This window comes from Nicotiana tomentosiformis, chromosome 9, assembly GCF_000390325.3.
Source record: "Nicotiana tomentosiformis chromosome 9, ASM39032v3, whole genome shotgun sequence".
NCBI lineage: Eukaryota > Viridiplantae > Streptophyta > Magnoliopsida > Solanales > Solanaceae > Nicotiana > Nicotiana tomentosiformis.
This window is the reverse complement of record NC_090820.1, coordinates 19,226,633-19,248,840: the sequence shown is the minus strand read 5'-3', so window position 1 is coordinate 19,248,840 and position 22,208 is coordinate 19,226,633. Positions and strand designations below refer to the sequence as shown.

The following is a 22,208-nucleotide window of genomic DNA, read 5'->3' as shown; positions in this document are numbered from 1 at the left end:
GTTCTTTATCGTTACATGAACATCCCGCTTCCATTTTCCCTTTTTATGGCTACATGCACACCCTTTCCCCTATTTCCCTCTATTTTGAATTTGTATGCAAATATTTGCTTAATTTGGTTACAATGTGCGTTTTCCTTTATTTCATAGTCATGTTCACCTGCTCCGAATCATTTTTAAATTTGCTACATCATGTCTCTCTCCCTACCCCTACCCCCCTTTGCTTGCTTTATTACAATTCTTTCATATTGCACGAACTAACTTCTTCCTTGTTTTTCTTTCTTTTTATGTCTTTATGTTTTATTTAATACTGCATTTACCGTCTTCATCACGCAAAACACTTGACAACGTGTTGTTTTATCTTTGCATAAAGCATGCTCCACATCATATTCCACTCATGCGTAACTAATACCATAGCTGCACTTGATGAGTGTCCGCGCTCTTCCTAAGTCACCCTTTAAATTTGGAAAGGCTTATTTGCGGTAAAACTAGTCGATCAGCGGTGCAATCGACGGTTCCGTGCCTTCCCCTCTCAAGTTGTCTACTTGAGGGTACTGGTCTAGACTCTTCTAGAAACTCTCACTCTTATATTAACTGTGCATGCATCATGTCTAAACCTAGTATGGGTTAGAACGCTGTCCGCGTAATAACTCTTTAAGGCAACCCTTGTCCAAAGCCCGCCGGGATTTCCTTAAATCCCAATGGGTAAGATCATGATATGTGCATTATTTGGAGAAAACTTGCCGATATGCTAATTATTAATGTGTAAATAGTCAAATCCGGAGGGGAAAGGACTAACTTTATTTGTTTTGCAGAAATGAGGCATGAAGTCCCCAGGTTCGGCATGGTTCGAAGTATCCCACCTTTGTTGCTAGATTGGTGGAAAAACCTCTCGCCGAGCGACAAAAATTATGTGAAAAGAGTTCTCGGGAATTTAACTTCTTTGTTAGATATTCAGCCAAACAATGTGTTAATTGAGGCTGCCACCATGTTCTGGGATGAGAAGAGGGCCGTCTTCCGTTTTGGTGATATAGAAATGACTCCCCTTCTAGAGGAAATAAGAGGTTTCGCTGGGCTCCCATGGGATAGCCCTGGCTTGTTGGTACCGAAAAACCGTACTTCTCAAGGTTTCCTAAAAATGATGGGTTTCAGGAAAAATGATGAGTTAGTCTATGTGAAGAAATCTTACATACCATTCGACTTCCTTTACGAGCGTTATGGTCACAACAAGTTATATTACCTTTACCATGATGAATTTTCCATCACTTCTTTGGGTTGGACTCACCGTCGGGTTTTTGTATTCATTGTCTGTTTTTTGGTGATGCTGATATTCCCGATACAAGGAGAAAGGATCCACACTCGCCTAGCTATGTTCACTAAGACCCTAATGGAAGGAATTGATGGGAAAACTTACACTATTGTCCCGATGATCGTGGCTGAGATGTACCGAGCCTTAGACCGTTGCAAAAAGGGATATAAGCATTTCGAGGGTTGCAATCTATTGCTGCAAATATGGTTGTTGGAACACCTTCAGAGAGGACAATACCGTCAAGAATTTCCGTGATGACCATGGAATGACCACATAGATTATCACCATCCGAAGAGAATGACTTTTATCCCAGACATGTTTGCACAACCGGGAAATGCTGTGAGCAGGGTACATTTCTTTAGCAATTTAACTGATGACAAGATACATTGGATGTTCGAGTGGTTCCCTAGCAGTGAATTCATCACCAGGTCGAGTGATGCTCCTCATCTAGTGCTAATCGGATTAAGGGGAATCTATCCGTATGCTCCTATCAGAGTCATGAGGCAAGCTGGGAGAAAACAGGTTATACCACGAGCTTCCAAAATGGTTCATTACAAAGCAAATTTCCAAAGGAATGTCATTCCATTCAAGTTCGAGGCACAACACATGTGGCATCAAAAGATTATTATGGAAAAATATACCATCGAGCTAGACAGGTTTCATGCCGGCCATGTGTACTTCTACCCATCATGGTTGGTCGATGACATAGCAGGAGAGGTCAAGCCAGGGGTTGATTTGAGAAATAGGGTCATAAACGACGCTGCTGAAGCACAAGTCAAATACAGGAGGTTGCGCAAAAGGGTCTTTGAATCTGAGTCCAGGCATTTGGAACAACATAAAGTGGACATGGAAGCAATCGATGAATGGATGGGAATCGCTACTAAATCAACAAAAAGGTTGGAGTATTTGGAGCGGGGTTTGATGGAACTTGAGGGAAAGATGAGGAAAAGGGTCTCGGATTGTCAGAACGCAAAGGGAAATGAAGGAGGACATCTAGCAAGGGCGTATCTGCTATTGGACATGCGCGACCTGGGGAATCTGATTGACGGGGATAAGAAGGCCAAGCTTGGAGAAGGTCCCTCTAGGACCAAATAGATTAGGGGTGATGTTTTCTAGATTCGTTTTAGAATTTGATTGTAGTAAGGCAAATGCCACTAGTGACTCTTTATAATTATTGTCGTTTTAGTAGAGATTTGGTCTATTTATCATATTAATGAAATGATGCAGTTATCGGCATTGAGTTTTTTCCAAAGCTATATGTCGCTAGGCCTGCCTTGGGCACGATAAGGTCCCCAAATTAGGACGCAAATTCCGCAATACGTGTTTAAATATCGTAAATATCCTTTTAATACTCTTTACTGACTTGTTTACCTTTTGTTTTTCTTCTTTTCTTTATTTATTCCCATCCCCTAAGGTTGGTTTGTGCATACTGGCATCATCGATATATCATACCAGATCTAGAGTTCCTCCTCCTCCTCCTCCAAGTGATCCTAAGATCAAAGGAAAGGCTAAGATGGATGATCTGAGCGGTATCAGGAAAGACAACGCTACACATGCAGAGAATGTTGAGACTTCGGATGGTCGGAGTACTCCGGCACAGAACGACTTGGTTTTGCGATTAGAGCAAATGATACTGGAGTTACAAAGGGAACTTGAGCAAGTCCGTAACTTGGCAAACCTTTCCCTTACCCTGAATGTTCCCGACATCAACCAAAAAAATGCCCAACACTCAACACCTCCTCAAAACACACAAAACCAGCACCCGCAAAATCCCCTCGCACCTCATCAATACGCCACGCCTCCCCAAAATCCTAATCCTCTACCAGCACCAACTCCTCCGCATTATCATCATCATTCGGCCCAGTACCCACAAACTACCACATACCACACTCCTCAGAATGCACAACAGCCTACTCATGACCCGCAAAACTCAACCAATGACCACCATTACGCCCAAATTCCCGGAGTCCACCAAATCAATCCCATATATGTGGAAACCTTACCCCATACCCCCACAACAGACCCTATACATATCCGAATCTGCCGAGAAGGACCTGCTCATCAAGCACGTGGCATAGGAACTCAAGAAACTTACCGGCAGGGTTCAAAATGTCGAAGGGGGCAAATGCATTGAGGGTTTGAATTATGAAGATTTGTGTATTCAGCCAGATGTAGAACTGCCAGAGGGTTACAAACATCCTAAGTTCGAAATATTCGACGGAACTGGTGATCTGAAGGTGCACTTGAGAACATATTGTGACAAGCTTGTAGGAGTTGACATGGATGAAAGAATCCGCATGAAGATGTTCATGAGAAGCCTCACTGGAGATGCCCTATCTTGGTACATCAGTCAGAACCCAAAGAAATGGGTTAATTGGGTAAGCATGGCATCAGATTTCATGGATCGGTTCAGGTTTAACACAAAAATGCACCAGACGTTTTCTACATTCAATATTTCAAGAAGAAGCCAACGGAAACTTTCCACGAGTATGCTAGTCGGTGGAGGTCTGAAGCTGCAAAAGTAAGGCCAACGCTGGAAGAAGAACAGATGAATAAGTTCTTTGTCAGAGCTCAGGATCCGCAATACTACGAAAGATTGATGGTTATTGAAAATCATAAATTTTCTGATATCATCAAGTTGGGAGAGAGAATAGAAGAAGGGATTAAAAGCGGAATGGTGACAAATTTTGAAGCACTCCAAGCCACAAATAAGGCCCTGCAGTCAGGAGGTATCTCCAAGAAGAAAGAAGTAGGTGCAGTAATGGTAGCCCAAGGTCCGAAGTCTCCTTTCACATACCAAACACCTCCACCCACATATCAGCCTTTACCTCCCAGATACCAACAACCTGCCACCACTTACCATACCTATAACACCCAACCCGCATACTACCACTCACCATCAGCCTGCCAAAACTACCAAAAACCTAGACAAAATTTCGACCGCAGACCACCCAGATAATACACCCCAATTGCTGAACCTATAGACCAAATGTACGAGAGACTGAAGGTTGCCGGTTATATCACTCCCATTCCCGCTGTCGCCATGGAAAATTCCTCTCAATGGGTCAATCCAAATAAGACACGTGCCTATCACTCAGGCATGTAAGGTTATACTATTGATAAGTGTCGTAGTTTGAAGGATAACATTCAGATATTAATTGACACCAAAGTCATACAGGCAAAGGAGGCTGCACCCAATGTCCGTAACAATCCTCTCCCGGATCGCATGGGCGGAGGGGTAAACATGATAGAGACCGATGAAGAATGGGACTCAGAGCGGTCAATTAGACTCCTTTGAGAAGGGGATAATCCTGAAACATCTCCAGTCACTCTCACACCTATCATGGTACAAACTCAGGCACCAATTGAAGTTGAGGTAGCTGCACCAACTCCGTTTGAGGTTGAAGTAACAACACCCTTCACCGTGATGGTAGAACCTACACCGTCTTATAAGTCTAATGCTATACCATGGGATTATGTTGCAGAAGCAAGAAGGAAAGGAAAGGGGAAAATGGAAGAAACTGGTGCAACACAAGGTATGACTAGAACTGGTAGGGTTTACACACCCGAGCATTTGGGGAGAACAAGTAAAGAAGCCGCTTCTAGGCATCCCATCATTGAAACCGACCCGAATGATCTTTGGAGAAATATGCAAGCAAGGGAGTATTATGTGGTTGATCATTTGAACAAAACCCCTGCTCAGATATCCATTCTATCACTACTGCAGAATTCTGAGGCACACATGAATGCGTTGATGAAAGTGTTGAATGAGACTTATGTACCCAACAACATTACCAGTGGAGAGATGGCCAATATGATAGGACAAGTGTTGGAAAGACACAAGATCACTTTTCATGAAGACGAGCTACCACCAGAAGGACTAAGTCACAACAGGGCACTGCATATCACAGTGCAGTTTGAGGATAAGTTCATTGCCAGAGTCCTGATAGATGGGGGTTCGAGTCTTAACATATGTCCACTAACTACTCTAAAAAGATTGGGTAAAGGCCTGCACGAGATACGAGCATGAAGTATGAATGTGAAAGCATTTGATGGGTCTTAAAGGGCCACAATTGGGGAAACCAACCTCAGCCTACAGATGGGCCCAACCTGGTTTGACGTTGAGTTTCAAGTGTTGGACATATCTGCTACCTACAACCTATTGTTGGGACGACCTTGGATACATGTCGCTGGGGCCGTAGCTTCTACTCTACATCAGGTCGTGAAGTTTGAGTGGAACCATCAGGAAGTGATCATCCATGGGGACGGAAGTAATCCCATTTACACCAGTCAAACTGTTCCAATCATCGAGAATAGAAGGAAGTTGGGTGGAGAAACATACCATCGCATCGAGCGCGTCAACACAATTAAAAAGGACAAATGGTGGAGCAGTAAGATAGAAGGCATATTGGCATGGAAATGGTATGAGCCTGGCAAAGGTATCGATAAGAATTTCTAGGGGATCACCAAACCAATACAGCTAAAGCGTCACGACACAACTTTTGGGCTTGGGTATGAATACATCTGGCACGAGTATCAGAATTGGCCGTCACCATGGCGTGGTCCTTATTACCCTCTAGAGCAACCAGTACCACATTTGAGCCAGTCATTTTATCAAGCTGACATGATATGGGAGTCCGAAGAAGATGAAGTTCTAGCCGGTATAAGGAATCTGTTTCTGGATAATGAAGACATGTATTGCAGTGCGATAGTTGAGGAGGAGGAGGAGGAAGGCCTCATTATTCAGACCGTGAAGAAGGGAGCTATTCTCAAGAACTGGAATGCTGCACCATCAAGGTCTTATCGAGTTCCTGGGTAGCCTGGCAATTAGCATCATTTATTTTAAAAGCAATTTTTATGAGCATTTAAGACATTTTCAGTATTTTGTTTTAAGCATGTTTTGTTTTGAAATAATTGCTCGGGTCATCGAGCCGTACTTGTTTGACATTTTAAAGATTTATCTAAATGCATTATTTTTTTAGTATTTATTATTATTCTTTACATTTTTTCTCTATAGCATTATTACTACCTATCCCGATGAACTTACGACTGTGACATGTAATGAGACAACGCAATATAAGGATAATGATTCAGAAGATCTGGAAGAGGATATAATACCCGAGGAAATTGTCAGAGAAATGGAAAACGTTGAAAACAAGCCTAAGTCCAATTTGGATAAGACTGAAATAGTTAATCTAGGAGACTCCAAAAAAGTCAAGGAAACACGTGTAAGCATTCACCTGTCACCATCAGAGAAAGAAGAATACACTCGTTTCCTGAAGGAATATGAGGATATCTTTGCATGGTCCTATGATGATATGACCAGTTTGAGCACGTCCATAGTGGATCATAAACTACCCACCAACCCAATGTGTCCGCCGGTAAAGCAGAAGCTCAGAAATTTCAAGCCAGATATGAGTTTGTAAATCAAAGAAGAATTCACCAAGCAGATCAAAGCTAAGGTTCTAGAGTGGTTGAATATCCAACCTGGTTGGCTAACATCGTGCTAGTTCCTAAGAAGGATGGGAAAGTCAGAGTATGCGTCGATTATCGAGACCTAAACAAAGTAAGTCCCAAAGATGATTTTCCGTTACCCAACATACACATACTGATCGACAACTGCGCCAAGCATGAACTCCAATCCTTTGTGGATTGCTTCGCGGGATATCATCAGATCTGGATGGATGAAGAGGATGCCAAAAAGATAGCTTTTATCACACCATAGGGGGTCTTTTATCACACCATAGGGGGTCTACTGCTATAAAATGATGCCGTTTGGTCTGAAGAATGATGGGGCCACTTATATGAGGGCCATGACAACTATTTTTCATGATATGATACACAAGGATATAGAGGTATATGTGGATGACGCCATCATCAAATCCAAGAAAAGTACAGATCACATAGCAGACTTGAGAAAATTCTTTGATCGGCTTCGGAAGTACAATTTGAAATTGAATCCCGCAAAATGTGCCTTCGGGGTCCCCGTAGGAAAATTATTAGGATTAATCGTCAGCTGCCGAGGAATTGAGCTAGACCCATCAAAGGTCAAGGCTATCAAGGATTTTCCACCTCTAAAGAACAAGAAAGACGTGATGAGCTTCTTTGGATGTCTTAGTTACATCAGCTGATTTATAGCACAATCAACTGTGATCTGTGAGCCGATTTTTAAAATGTTAAAGAAGGATGCCGCAACAAATTGGACTAAAGACTGCCAGAACACTTTTGACAGGATCAAAGAATATTTGTCCACACTGCTAGTACTGGTCCCGCCAGAACCTGGTAGACCACTGCTATTATATCTCTCCGTATTAGATAGGGCTTTCGGTTGTGTCTTGGGACAACACCATGGGACGGGAAGGAAAGAACAGGCCATATACTATCTGAGTAAGAAGTTCACACCCTATGAAGCACAGTATTCTTTGCTGGAATGCACTTGCTGTGCTTTGACCTGGATCGCCCAGAAACTGAGGCACTACTTCTGTGCCTATACCACATATCTCATATCAAGGATGGATCCTCTGAAGTACATCTTCCAGAAACCCATGCCTACAGGGAAGCTGGCAAAATGGTAGATATTGCTGAGTGAATTCAACATCGTCTATGTGACTCAGAAGGCGGTTAAGGGAAAAGCATTAGCGGATCATCTTGCGGAAATTCCTGTAGGAGGAGAATATGAACCACTAAAAATGTATTTTTCTGATGAAAAAGTATCATTCGTAGGAGAAGATATCGCCGAAGCCTACGACGGGTGGAGAATGTTTTTTGATGGAGCAGCAAACTTCAAATGAGTGGGCATTGGAGCCGTTTTGGTGTCAGAAATAGGTCAACATTATCCGGTATCCGCGAAACTCAGATTTCCATGCACCAATAATATGGCAGAATATGAGGCTTGCATATTGAGGCTCAATTTGGCCGTTGACATGAATATCCAAGAATACTAGTAATTGGTGATTCAGATCTTCTGGTATATCAGGTGCAGGTAGAATGGGCTACAAAGAATACCAAGATATTACCATATCTATATCATGTGCAAGAGATGATGATGAGGTTCACGAAGATAGAGTTTAGACATGTCTCGAGAATTCAGAATGAGTTCGCAGACGCATTGGCCACTTTTTCCTCCATAATACAGCATCCGGACAAGAATTTCATAGACCCCATTCCGGTAAGGATTCATAATCAGCTAGCTTACTGCGCTCATGTTGAAGAAGAAGCAGACGAGAATCCATGGTTCCATGATATCAAGGAGTACTTGGAAAAATGAGAGTACCCGGAGCATGCAAATCATTCTAAAAAATGCACGCTCCGAAGATTGTCCAACCATTTCTTCCAAAGTGGAGGAATTATGTACAGAAGGACTCCATACTTAGGATTATTACGGTGTGTTGACACCAAGGAAGCTTTCAAACTGCTCGAAGAGATATACTCTGGAACTTGCGGACCATACATGAATGGTTTCATTTTAGCCAAGAAGATACTGAGGGGAGGCTATTTTTGGATGACTATGGAACAGACTGCATCAGGTATGTCCAGAAATGTCATCAGTGCCAAATACACGCAGATATGATACGAGTGCCGCCAAATGAACTCAATGCAACGAGTGCACCTTGGCCTTTTGCCGCTTGGGGAATGGACATCATTGGACCAATCGAGCCCGCCACTTCAAACAGGCACAAGTTCATTTTAGTGGCCATAGACTACTTCACAAAATGGGTCGAAGTTGCATCCTACAAAGCTGTAACCAAGAAAGTCATCGCAGATTTTGTCAGAGATCGTATTGTTTGCCGATTCGGGGTTCCAGAGTCCATCATCACCGACAACGCCGCCAATCTCAACAGTGACCTAATGAAATCTATGTGCGAGACATTCAAAATCAAGCACAAGAATTCCACAACATACATGCCTCAAATGAATGGAGTTGTGGAGGCCGCAAACAAGAATATCAAGAAAATACTGAGGAAGATGGTAGACAACCACAAGCAATGGCACGAGAGGTTACCATTTGCCTTATTGGGGTACCGGACCACAGTCCGCACATCAACCGGGGCAACTCCCCATTTTCTGGTCTACGGTACCGAAGCTGTCAATCCTGCCGAGGTTGAAATTCCTTCTTTAAGAATTATACAAGAAGCTGAACTCAGTGATGCAGAATGGATAATAAGCCGCTATGAACAATTAGCTCTCATTGACAGGAAATGAATGAATGCAGTGTGTCATGGTCAACTCTATCAGAATAGGATGTCCAGAGCTTTCAACAAAAGGGTAAAACCTAGACAGTTCGCACCGGGGCAGCTGGTACTGAAGCGAATCTTCCCACATCAAGATGAAGCCAAAGGAAAATTTTCACCCAATTGGTAAGGGCCCTACATTGTTCACCGAGTACTAACAGGAGGAGCACTCATACTCGCAGAAATAGACGGAGAGGTTTGGCCAAAGCCTATCAATTCAGACGCAGTCAAAAGATATTATGTTTAGAATGTTCGCATTTCTTCATCTGATGTAATTGAACTACGCTTGACTTGATTCCCATTTAAGAGGGGATATGTAGGCAGCCCTGTGGGTTCGGTCACAATTCAATAAAATTCTCATTTTCCCCACAATCAGAAACTGGGACAGAATTTTGAGGAGGACCCTCAAAATTCCGGGGCAAGCTCAGCCAATGGCATTGTGTGCGGAATATCCAGAAAATTGTCTGAATAACTGGGGTAGAATTTTGAGGAGGACCCTCAAAATTCTATGGCAAGAAGGTCGCAATGTCTCTGATAATGTCACAGTTACTGGTTCATCTAATTTATTTAATATTACTGTGTTTTAAATAACTATGCACACATATTTTTCGGAAAGCTTTATTTTTAGCCAGATGCTACCCATGGTAACTCGAGCAGGATTTCAATGCAGAGCAAAGAAAAGGAACAAGGTGGAGGCACAAACCGACCTCCCCGTAAAACTCACAATTTTCTTTTGGATATAGGAACAAGGAATAGCCGCGAGTACGTGCGCACCTTAGAATCACAATCTTCATAACAACAAAGCTACCAAACGCAAACATATCTCCAGCTAAGAAATACTCTGCTATCACTTATTATCTATTCATTGCATGAGACTAAGAATTGTCTCCATTTTGCATGAGGCTAAGTTCTGGATCCTTAATTGCATAAGGCTAAGCTTTGACTTTCCTATCTTATGAGACTAAGCATTGTCTCCCATATTGCATGAGGCTAAGCCCTGCCTGCTCAATTGCATAAGGCTAAGCTCTGCCTTTCCTATTGCATGAGACTAAGCATTGTCTCCATTTTGCATGAGGCTAAGCTCTGCCTCCTTAATTGCACAAGGCTAAGCTCTGCCTTTCCTATTGCATGAGACTAAGCATTGTCTCCCATCTTGCATGAGGCTAAGCTCTGCCTCCTCAGTTGCACAAGGCTAATCTCTGCCTTTCCTATTGCATGAGACTAAGCATTGTCTCCTATCTTGCATGAGGCTAAGCCCTACCTCCTTAATTGTATAAGGCTAAGCTCTGCCTTTCGTATTGCACGATACTAAGCATTGTCTCCATTTTGCATGAGGCTAAGCCCTACCTCCTCAATTGCATAAAGCTAAGCTCTGCCTTCCCAATGCACGAGACTAAGCATTGTCTCCAATCTTGCACGAGATTAAGCATTGTCTCCCATCTTGCATGAGGCTAAGCCCTGTCTCCTTAATTACATAAGGCTAAGATATGCCTTCCCAATGCACGAGACTAAGCATTGTCTACAATCCTGCATGAGACTAAACATTGTCTCCAACCTTGCACAAGACTAAGCATTGTCTCTAATCTTGCACAAGACTAAGCATTGTATGTCCTTGCATAACCACAAATGCTGTGCTATTTAAAACCTTGCATTATTCTCTTCTCTCGGGGCTAAGCTCTGCCCCCGGTTCTATACAAGACTAAGCTCTGTCTTGTTTCATCTCAAGCATCATGTCTTTGCATCTCATAGGCTGAAGCATAGCCAAATTTTCCAAAGGCGTCATAGTCCGAAGGCATCATCCTCATAGCCGGAAGACACCATGCCATGGTCTAAGGATCTATCAATATTACACATCATTATTCAAAGGCATCATAGTTCGGAGGCACCATCTTCATAGCCCGAGAACATCATTTCATGGCCTGCAAATCCCCTATCTCACAATTCATGGCCCGGGACATCATGGTCTAAGGACATAATCCTCACCGTCCAAAGACGATCTCCATAGTCCAGAGGAAATTTGCATCATGCTTAAATTTATGCAATAATCTATATGTATTTGTATGCATCGTATTTTGAGTTTGCAGGTGATCCAAGAAGTAACCGATCTCTTAACTGGAGCAATCTTCGCTCCGGTTTCCATTCAACGTTCATGTACAACAATTATTTCAAACGTAACCAACCACTGTCTGTTACCCATTTCCATATGATAACCATTCAAATATCCATAACCATTCCCAGATACATCCGTTTACAATCCCGATATCGTCCTATCCAGAATATCTTGTCCGTTCTTACAATAACTCCATCGGTTTATTCCACCGTTGGATCCAGAACTACACATGGCATGATTCTTGTAAAACCAGGGATATGCAGGCAGCTCATAAATCAGGGTCCGGCCTATATTTTTCAAAATCACCCCGTTCAGTCAAAATCGATCATTATTTCTTTACCCGACAACTCTTTCATCCTTCCCAGGTAAAGAGGGGCAGCTGTTGATACCCAATGTTTTTCTCATATTTTTAAACTATATATATATATATATATATATATATATATATATATATATATATATATATATATATATATATATATATATATATATATATATATATACCTTCAAAATAGCGCATATGCATCATCATTTGATTTACAAGCATACACAAGTATTTTTCATAATTTGTAAAGACTTTAAATCAATTTATTTCTGTATTTTTACTATATAAATATACAATAATTATCCTACAAATTATTTTTATGATGATTTAATCATATAAACTTATCATTTATACTAATATGAGGTTTTAAATATTTTCAGTGCATTTATCATAATTACATTTGTATTTTTTTAGGGCCAAATTGCATATTTTGCAATAATAGCCCATATGCATATATAATTATATTATTCATACTAAAAATGACTTTTTATATTTTTATTATGTTAGGTAATTATTTTTAATCATTTTTATGCACAAATAATATTTTTTTTATTTATTAATTATTTTATAAATTATTTATTTGTTAAATAGTGGGTATTTAAAATCTAGCCTTAAAATCCCCTATTTTCGGATTTAACCCAACACCCATACACCAGCCCAATACCCTTGGCCCAAGACCCATTAGCTCAATCCCCATACCCATTTAAACACCCGACCCAGGACCCCTTTAATTGGTGACCGTTGATCTCTAAGATCAACGGTCCACGTTACACCCGCCCCTTTAAACCAACCTAAACCCCTAACCCTAATCATTCTATACCACCTCGCCGCCCTGGAATTCGCTCGTCTCTCATCTCTCATCTCTCATGAACCCTAGCCACCATTCCTATCAAACCCCCTCAAATCCGGCCCCAAAACGGAATTCACCATGGATTCCCTTACCTTATTTACCTCTCCTCGCCACTAGCCACTCGTCTATGATCTTACTTAGTTGCTTGCCTAACATGGCAAGAAAATCTTGCCAAAATCGAACCAAATCGGTTCACACCTCTAATTTCTGTGGCTATTATGTCTATGTTCATCATTGATTCTTTGCGAGTAACGAATATTCTTCATATCCGTTGATGATTCTTACCTACCCCAAATTAGGGTTTTCAAACCCTTTCAATAGGACCAAAATAGGTCTGATTTTTTGATTTTTAATGTTATTCCGCTTCTATTCATCTTATTTTGTGCAATTTTTACTTTATTTTCTACTGATTTCACACTTTTCCTAAAACTAGGGTTTGAAACTTTCTCCTTTTCTTACCGATTCTGGTGAATCTTTCCTTTCTGTGTTCGATTACTTTCTTTCCTTATGTTTTTCCTGATTTTTACTTTAATATTTTTTTAAATATTCTGAATAATTTTGTTTTGGTATTATATTCTGAATAATTTTTGTTTCGATATTATTTGTGTGTCCTTTAAAGTCTGCCTTAATAAGTCTGAACGATTTGTGTTTTGGTATGTCTGTGTATTTACCTTAAATTTTCTGAATAATTTCGGGTGTTTTCCTGATTTGCTGAATTCCTTGATTTGTGCCCTAAATTACCTTTAACTGATTGTGAAATATTTTCTTGCATATGACTGATTTGTTTCTATATTTATGTGCTGATTTCTATCACTATATATACTCTTTCCCCATTCCCTTTTGAAAGGACCTTCGACTACTTTCTGAACTCACTATAGACTTACTAGACCTAAGGTTATTCTGATTTTGCATTCTATACTCTAACTTTGGCCGGCTGGAAGCCAAGGTCAGTCAGCTCTGAAATCTTGCTATATACTGTGGACTTCCATACTTTGTGCATTTTTTTCGCTTAACTGGTGAGTTACCTAACTTCTGCACTTTCATTCTTACATGCCCCTGATTTGTATATGTGATTACTACTGAATTTGTTATTCATTATGCTTTGGAAGGGTGTTTAAGTATAGCTCTATCAAATCTGTATGTCTTAGTCACTTTAACACTTAATTGCTCCTAATGTTACCTGTGCTGAAGTTATTTGAACTTATTTAAGGTCTATCCAGTTAGTGTATCAATCCTTGAATGCCTATGAACGTGTTTATCCCCTTACCCTAAATCCCTGCAGTGAATGCCTCATATCTGTGACTCTTATTACTAGTTATAATCTGCCTCTTTGCTATTGTGTTAAAATGATCACTCGATCCCGCACCCCTCTAGTGTTTGTTTGTAATTTGGAATAGCTTTCTCATCATGTTCGAATTGTTGCTTTATCCTTTGATACAAATTGGATCATCTTTGGTTAGATCATTATAAAAAAGTTACCTGCTACTTAACGTGATTTTACTGAGTGTGTGTGTCTTGACTTATGACTGTAAGCATGCTGCCCTCCCCCCTTTTATGATGTTGTTCTGGTATTCTTGATAATAACACTAGGTTATGTACTTAGCATGATTCAGCATGCTTTAAGTCATTCTACACCTATGACTTTGCCAAACTTGCAAACATGTTCTTTGCCAACTTTTAGCATGTGACTGCTACTGTGCTGAGTTTGAAACCTGTTTATCAGTTTCATTAAACTAGTTCTTTTTTTAAGTTCTATTTAAGTGTCTGCTTGTTGACTCAATTTGGTCATGTCTTTTTAAATCCTCAATTCCTGTCTTCTCAATTTTGGTCTTTCTTTCTCTATCACCTAAGCTCTTTTAAATCCTATTCTTAGCCAATGCTGCCCAAGTTCTGTCCCCTTTGGCCTCCCTAGTGTGAGCACTGCTCAGGATTCATTAGAGACCCTTGTGAACTCTGACACGCTAGGAAATCTCTCCTCTGAACAATTCTTGTTAACCACCCTAGTATGAGCACTGTCCTGGGTTCTTGAAGCCCTTGGGAACTCTGACATACTAGGGCCTTGGTTCTATATGCTCAACTTTATCTTGTGCTCACTGGGTGAATCATTCAGTTCCTGGCTGTTGTATGTCTATGAGTGTGTAACTTGGAGACTGTTGTGATTTGTGAGAATAAAGGCCAGGCCTGTCCAGGTGTATTTTGGGCATGCTGTAGGCTCCCTATAATTATTCTCTTATGTAATTCAGTCTATTCATTATGGGTCTATAATAATTATTGTAATAACATTTAGGGTATTAGTGAAATTGGGAAAGGGATTTTTATCTTATACTTACAATAAATGGGGTAGAAATCCTGCCTATATGTTCAATAATGTGTGTTTAGTTATTGTGTGTTCGAAATTATGCCTATAGGTATCCTATTATGTTCAGTCATTATATGTTCGATATCCTGCCTATGGTTTCAATACTTGGTTCAATTGTGTTCTATTTCTGCTTATTAGAAACCAGGCCTATAGGGAATTGTATGATTCAATATGCGTTTACATGCTGCCCTATTCACAAATTGTAGAGATCATGTTTATAGGATCTAAAATCGGATTAAATTGTAGAAAGCATGCCTATAGGTCTGAATTGACTAGTGCGCTTTAGGTAAACAATTTAAAGATAGTAATCGGGTAGCAGGAGATAATAGTCTGTGCTCGCTGAATAATATGAGTAACACCCCATCTTGAGGGAGTTACAAAGTATTATTTATATTGCACGGGGTGATCCTTTAGGCTAAAAAACTTAGGACCCCTCCCTCCCCCCAACCTTTGTTTAAAGTCAATCATTTTGTTTGCCCAAATTGCTTCCCTTCTCTTAGACTAATTCATATAATTCTAGTTCGGCTGGGACTCACCGTTGTGGACCTGGAGGAGTGCCTAACGCCTTCTCCTCAAGGTAATTTGAGCCCTTACCCGATCTTTGGTGACGCGAACTGGTTAATCCAGAGTTATTTGAAAAATAGGTACTCAAACGCACCTTAATCCGTTAGGTGGCGACTCTTCTCTTTTAATTACCTTTCTTTAAAAAAGTTATCATGACGTCGAAGCCCGATTTCGCGAGAAAGAAGGGGCGTGACATGCTGCACTCTTTTTCTCTTCGTTTAGTTTTTGTCCCAATTGAGTTTTTTCTAGCAAGGGTTTTAATGAGGCGGCGATAGAAAGCATACTACGAAGACAACAATACTAAGACCTTTGATAGAAAGGAAAACAAACAAGCTTTCACTCGGGGACGGTTAGATAATCTTTGGCTCGATAGCAAATTCCCACTGGGAAGATAAGTTTCTACCAAACAAAGGTTATCCGACCTTTCACGAGCACAAACCACTAGAGGATTGTTAGATAGTCTTTTGCTCGATAGCATGGATTCCTAAGGGGAAGTAAAGTATGTTGTCGAGTTAAGGATTATCTAGCAATTCATTGGTGGAATCTTTGAAGGCACGAGACTTCCAGTGTTCCAATTCGAATTCTTCGCATTCGAACACTAAGGGGAGGTGGGGATGATATTAGGATACGGCAACATTGACTGCCACGTCAACCGTGAAACAAAAATCTGAAAATAAAATGTATCATCGGGACCGGGGACTGCGCAACCAGCCCTGTAGAAACAAGTTGTACAATATAGCCACAAGTAATGATAATTTCTTTTCAGCATAGCAAATGCTTATATATTTTTTGAAAATAGAAGGAATAAATGAAATCCTTTTGTTTTTTCTTGTTTCTTGTCTGAACGATGAATTAAATTTGTCATTTGAAAGTAAAACAAGTACTTCAAATGTTAGTGCCGTAATGAACATGAGACGTCCTCTTCAAGAGTACCGTAAACATAAGAGGGCCCTCTCTTATAAAAACTCTCACGTTAAGGGTTGGTTCCGGAAGAATCTATGCCTGGAATAAAAAATGTCATCGGGGAAAAATACACCCGAAGCCGCATATGAAAAGGACGTAAAAAGTAAACTTGCGTAAATACTTATCAAAGCCCTCACGGAAAAGGGATGATGCCCGGAGCCAAAAGTGCTTTCGGGGAGAATACACCCAAAAGTTTCACATAGTAAGACGCAAAAAAGTCTGCGCAAAATTCTTAAAGAAAATTCAAAGATTAAAGGCTTGTATATACTAACGATGAGAAGGCTTAGACAATACTTGAGCAAAAGATGTTCTTATTTACAAAAAACATGACAAAATGGCATAGATACAAGAACTGGAAAAGAAAAGAAACGCTAAGCTATAGTGTCTCCGGAACCAGGAGGAAGAGAAGTGTCCACGCCCCCAAAAGAAGTAGACGGACCCACCAATGGCTCAACATTTTCATCAGTTTGGCCTTCTGCATCATCATCTTCCGATTCCTCTTCAGTTCTCGAAAACTCGAAACTAGAACCAGAAGAACCAGGAGCATCAGACTACGCCGGGAGTCCATTTTTAGCAGCCAACTCAAGCTCTCGGGCCTTAGCAATTTCAGCATGAAAGTCAATGATATCGGCTTTGGCCTCTTGCAAGGTTTTTCTCCTCATGCTGCACATGACATAATTTTTTTCAACAACGAGGGAAGCTGCTCGACACATAAGTTCTTCTTTGAGTTGGGTAACCTCGGCAGAAAGGCTTTTCCGGGCGGACCTAGCAGATTTAAGGCTAACATCAAGGTCACGGACGGTAGAACTAAAGAGCATGTTGTGCTCGGTAGTTTTCTTGTACTTCTCTTCCAACTGGGTATGTTTCGCCCTCACAGCAGCAAACTCTTCGATTTTGGAGTTCAAGGTTGCTTCTAAGTTAGTCACTTTTTCGGCAGTAGCAGCCTCGCGCTCGGTTGCAACAAGAACGACGTCCTGGACTTCAACCCATTTGGCCTTGGCTTCATCGAATCTAACCCTCAACGGGCTAATTTCTTGGCTAAGGGTTACCACTTCTTGTTCACTTGCTGCAAATGAGCTTCCAAAACAACGACCTCAGTAACTTTGGTTTCTAGTTCTGAGAGGCGGAGAACAGTTTGGTCCCGTTCTACCAAAAGTTGATTCCGTTCAGAAGTAAGTTCCTCATTCTCACGAATCAACCGTCAGAAGCCTTCAGAGGGAGTTGTAGTAATTTCTGCCAAACGAGTATTTCTACCAACTTTCCGGTAATACAAAATTATGTCACGGAAAGCAGGGGGACTATCTGTATAGGGTGAAATATGATATGACACGTGGTTATCTAAAGGAAAGACACGAGGTACCCAAGATGAGGATGGCCAAAGACCGAACGCAGCCATTCCGCTTGTCACCGGAAGGGATAACGTTCATAAAGGTGTATTAATTGCTCTGCACCCGGTAGCATTTAATAAGGAATATTCTGTAGCATTAAGAATGACTGCACGTTATAGAGAATTTGACATTTATGTTCACCGTTACATCTTCATTATTGACTCTCATAATTGACAATAAAGGAGGGCACGATCCTAGGACCTCCTTTCCTAGACACAACTATAAATAGTGAGCCCAGTTATCATTGTAAAGGACACGAATTTTCTGGCTAAACTTACACTACATTCTATTCAAAGCTTAATACAATCTTACTTTCCCATTTTTTTATCTCATCATTGTTGTGCCTGGAAACCTTGTTCCCGAAACTGTCATCTCTGTTATTTCATCTACATTTTAAGGTTAAGTATTGTACATTTCTTCAATTATCCCATTATTTCAGGATCAAATTAGTTCACTTGTCTAAAAATCACGTATAAATTCAACTGTACTGTTTTAAGAGTAAACACTAATATATCATAATTAAATGATAAGTTAAGGTAAAAATATATATTAATGGACTATGGTTTAGTGGTAACATCATATGTAAAGAAATGTAGCATATATTCATTGGGTTAATATAAACATAAGGTGCAGATAAGTTTTACCTATAATAACTAGCAAATAATGTTCATTTTTTCTGTTTAGGATACGTTAAAAATAAACATAACTAAAGGGAAATTGATTTTTATATTTCTTACAAGTGAAATAAAATGTTAATATTAATATATTGAAATATGAGTATATGATAAAATAAGGTGGCATTGAAATGGTGTAAGATACGATTAACAAGGTAGCATGAATGAATCACGATATCAAACCAAAAATATTATTTTCTAGGAAAATGCTTTGGGAGAGGCAAAATTGAATGTTTACAATTTTCCTCTTTGACTCAAAATGCTACTGGTGAAATAAAATATTTTTTTCCCGTTTAACAGTTTATGCATTTATTTAGTTAATTATGTTTTAATACAATTACTGTTTGGTGAGTACAATAGTTTTTGTTAACTACAAATTTTTAAATATTTTAAAAACTTTTTAAGTAGTAGAAATGTGTTATTTATGTATTTTCTAATTGTATTTTTAAATATATAAATTTTTATTTTCAAAAATATTAAGAGATGGACGTCCAATAAATTATGTGTGAAATTTTAGTTAAAATAGCACAGACTAGCCAGTTTTCGGACTGGTCATTCAAAAATAGCCGGCGTTTGCCAAGTCATTGAAAAATAACCACTATTTTGCCACAATAGAGACCGATCCAACATAATATACTGGAGTCCGGTGCACCTGTGTATGAACTTTCAGCATATTATGCTGGACAGGTATACTTTGCTGGCTCCAGTATACTTTGCTGGAACTCCAGTATAATTAGTTTATACTGGAGTTCCAGTATATTATGCTGGAGTATTTTCCGGATTCTGAACAGTATTTTCGTTCAAATTTATCTTTACATGAAAAGTGACTAAATTTTGATGACTTTTGAAACTGTGGCTATTTTTAAATGACCACTTGTAAATCTAGCTATTTTTGAATTTCTTCCGGAATTTTAAGTATGAAGATATCTGATACAAAGGGAAGGTAAGCACACATGTCAAAGCCTAAATATATTGGCATCAAACACGTCTTTTGGTTAGTGGTAGGGAGATATCTAATACAATAAATTTTGACAAGTAGGAACTGCTAATGATCCCCATTCCTCTGTCATTTTATTTAAGATTGAAGAGAAGATGTTTACTGATAACAAGGGAATTGTATAGAGAAGATGGCAATGCTGAAACATAACTTAGTGAAATGTGGGAAACAATTCTCCCACTACATTAATATGTATTTTGGTTGATGAAGTGATTATCGTGCAGTCAAGTCTTCTCGATTGTCTTAGACTTAGCTCTGTTAGGAACTTCTAGACATGATGAAATATTAGTTTGATGCTTAACAATGTCGTACTTTGTCTATTGATGAACCATTTGATAAAAATCAACATTGACAACGCTTATGTATAGGGTAAAATTGGTTTATATTAAATACTCAAATGATTACATGACACGTGGAATCGGAAGCAGACGGAAGATGAAGCGAGTGGGAACCAAAACAGAGGACAACATCTTCGGTTGGTATCAGGTAATCCCAAAGGGAACGGTCAACGGAGGCACATAAATGTTTGTCATCGGATGACATTTAATGAGGAATATTTCTCAGTATTAAATGCACAACCGTTGCAGAGAATTTTGGCATTAAATGTCTGTCATTACATATTCAACAATGGCCCACTTTTTTGTCATTTAAGAGGGGATTGATTCCAGGATCTTGTTTCCTAGGCGTAGCTATAAATAGTGACTTGAACAACCATTGTAACATAGGTAATCTCTGACAAACTTATGGTACACATTATTCTCAAGCAAAATAATACTTTATTTTCTGTCTAACATTGTTCTTATTGCTGCTTTTGGAAGCCTTGCTCTCTGAACCAGACTTTCTGCTATTTATCTCAATTTCAATGCTAAGTCTTATCTTTTCATTTAATTTATTTATCATTTTGGGATCAAATCAGCTCGCTTGTTTATAAACTACTTAACAAATTTAACTGTACCGTTCTACAGATAAACAATCTATTAGCTTCTTCAAAAGAATATGCTAGAAGTCACTCATGGATCTGTACTGGATACTATTCTCAACGTGGAATGATTGAAGACTCAATAAGTAGAGAAATAAATTTGCTATAAGAATAAATTCAGTTACCAAATCACATTTAGGTTAATTGCTATTCGAGAGTTGTTTGCTCGCACTTTGAAGCTAGATAGTCAATTTTTTGTTTGCATCCATATCCTATGTCCAATGTAGTTTTTCCGGTATTTTTGATGACTCTACTAATTCAAACTATGCTACCTCGTAAATGTAGAATTCCCGAATGGGGTCCTTTGAATATACACTTGAAAATTTAATTGTCAAGTTACTAGAACTCGTGAGTGCACATTATTCATAAATGACAGAAAAGAAGAGTATTGTGACTCTCTCCTACATATGATGAAGCTGAAAATTGTATGGAGGCCTTGAAGAGATTCAACGACACCTCCCATGTGGCCAGAGGGAAGTTTGCCTGTCATCACAAGTTGGAGGAGATGAAGGGAGTGACATTTAGAGTTCGGAACCTAAATGTGATCTTTTTGGACTCAAATGACCGAAATGAGTGAAAAAAAAATATTATGACCAAACTATAAAAGGGCACTATATATGAAGTTGATTAGACATCCAGGTATAGCGCCTTAATAAACGGCGCTATACCCCTTCAAATACCGTCCCTTCCCTTTCCCCTGTTACAGAACAACAAATACCCCCCTCCCCCTCCCCCCCCCCCATTTTTAAATCAAAGCAGCGGTCCCCCCCATTAACGAACCAAAAAAACTCGAGTGGACCCCACCTGTTCCACAAAAAATAAAGATTATTGGTCCCACATCCTAGCTAAGACTTCTCTCGTTGTGGGTTGCTCGTTTCGGATTCAAATCTTCAGCTTGTCAAAAAACATAAATCGAGGTATTCCGATTTAGTTTTTGTCGAAACTCATATAAAAAATGCATATTAGTTGTTTTAAATGTGTTCTATGTTGTTTTGTATTTTTTTTTTTTGCGATTAAACTGGTATGTTAATTTTATCCGGACTAAGATATTAGTGTGCTAAAAAAATATGTAAAAATTGAGAAATCATTATTATTTGATAAAAAAAATATTAATAAGTTACTTTTTACTGTTGTATATGTATTTTTGTGAATGTTTTGTGATTAAATATATTTGTTATTTTTATCTGATTTAGATTATTTATTTGCTTAAAGACTAGTAATATAGTGCCCTTTTAGCGTAGTAAAATGTAGTACCTTTTAGCGTAATATCCATGTAGTTATTGAAATTAATCATTTAAGTATCTCTTATACCCAAAAATACGTCAAGAATAGATGATAGATCAAACACAAACTCTGTCCAATTCTAGTCAACGATCATAAGAAAATAATATGAGAAAATAACAATATTTTTCGGATATCTTGGTGCTACTGGGCCTCAAATATCGAGCCCGGAACCCGTTTA

General features: G+C 39.4%; 1 long non-coding RNA gene across 14 annotated transcripts in view; it reads left to right on the top strand.

The window, feature by feature from the left end:
* Window positions 1–22,208, top strand: part of LOC138899410 (uncharacterized) — a 303,148-nt gene that overhangs the window by 147,077 nt on the left and 133,863 nt on the right. The window contains exon 3 of one of the 14 annotated variants that reach the window (XR_011410990.1): window positions 21,713–21,756. The exons of the other annotated variants lie outside the window; for them this stretch is intronic. This is a non-coding gene — a long non-coding RNA (uncharacterized lncRNA). Of the gene's footprint in view, window positions 1–21,712; window positions 21,757–22,208 lie in introns of those variants that run through there. 14 annotated transcript variants of the gene reach the window in all.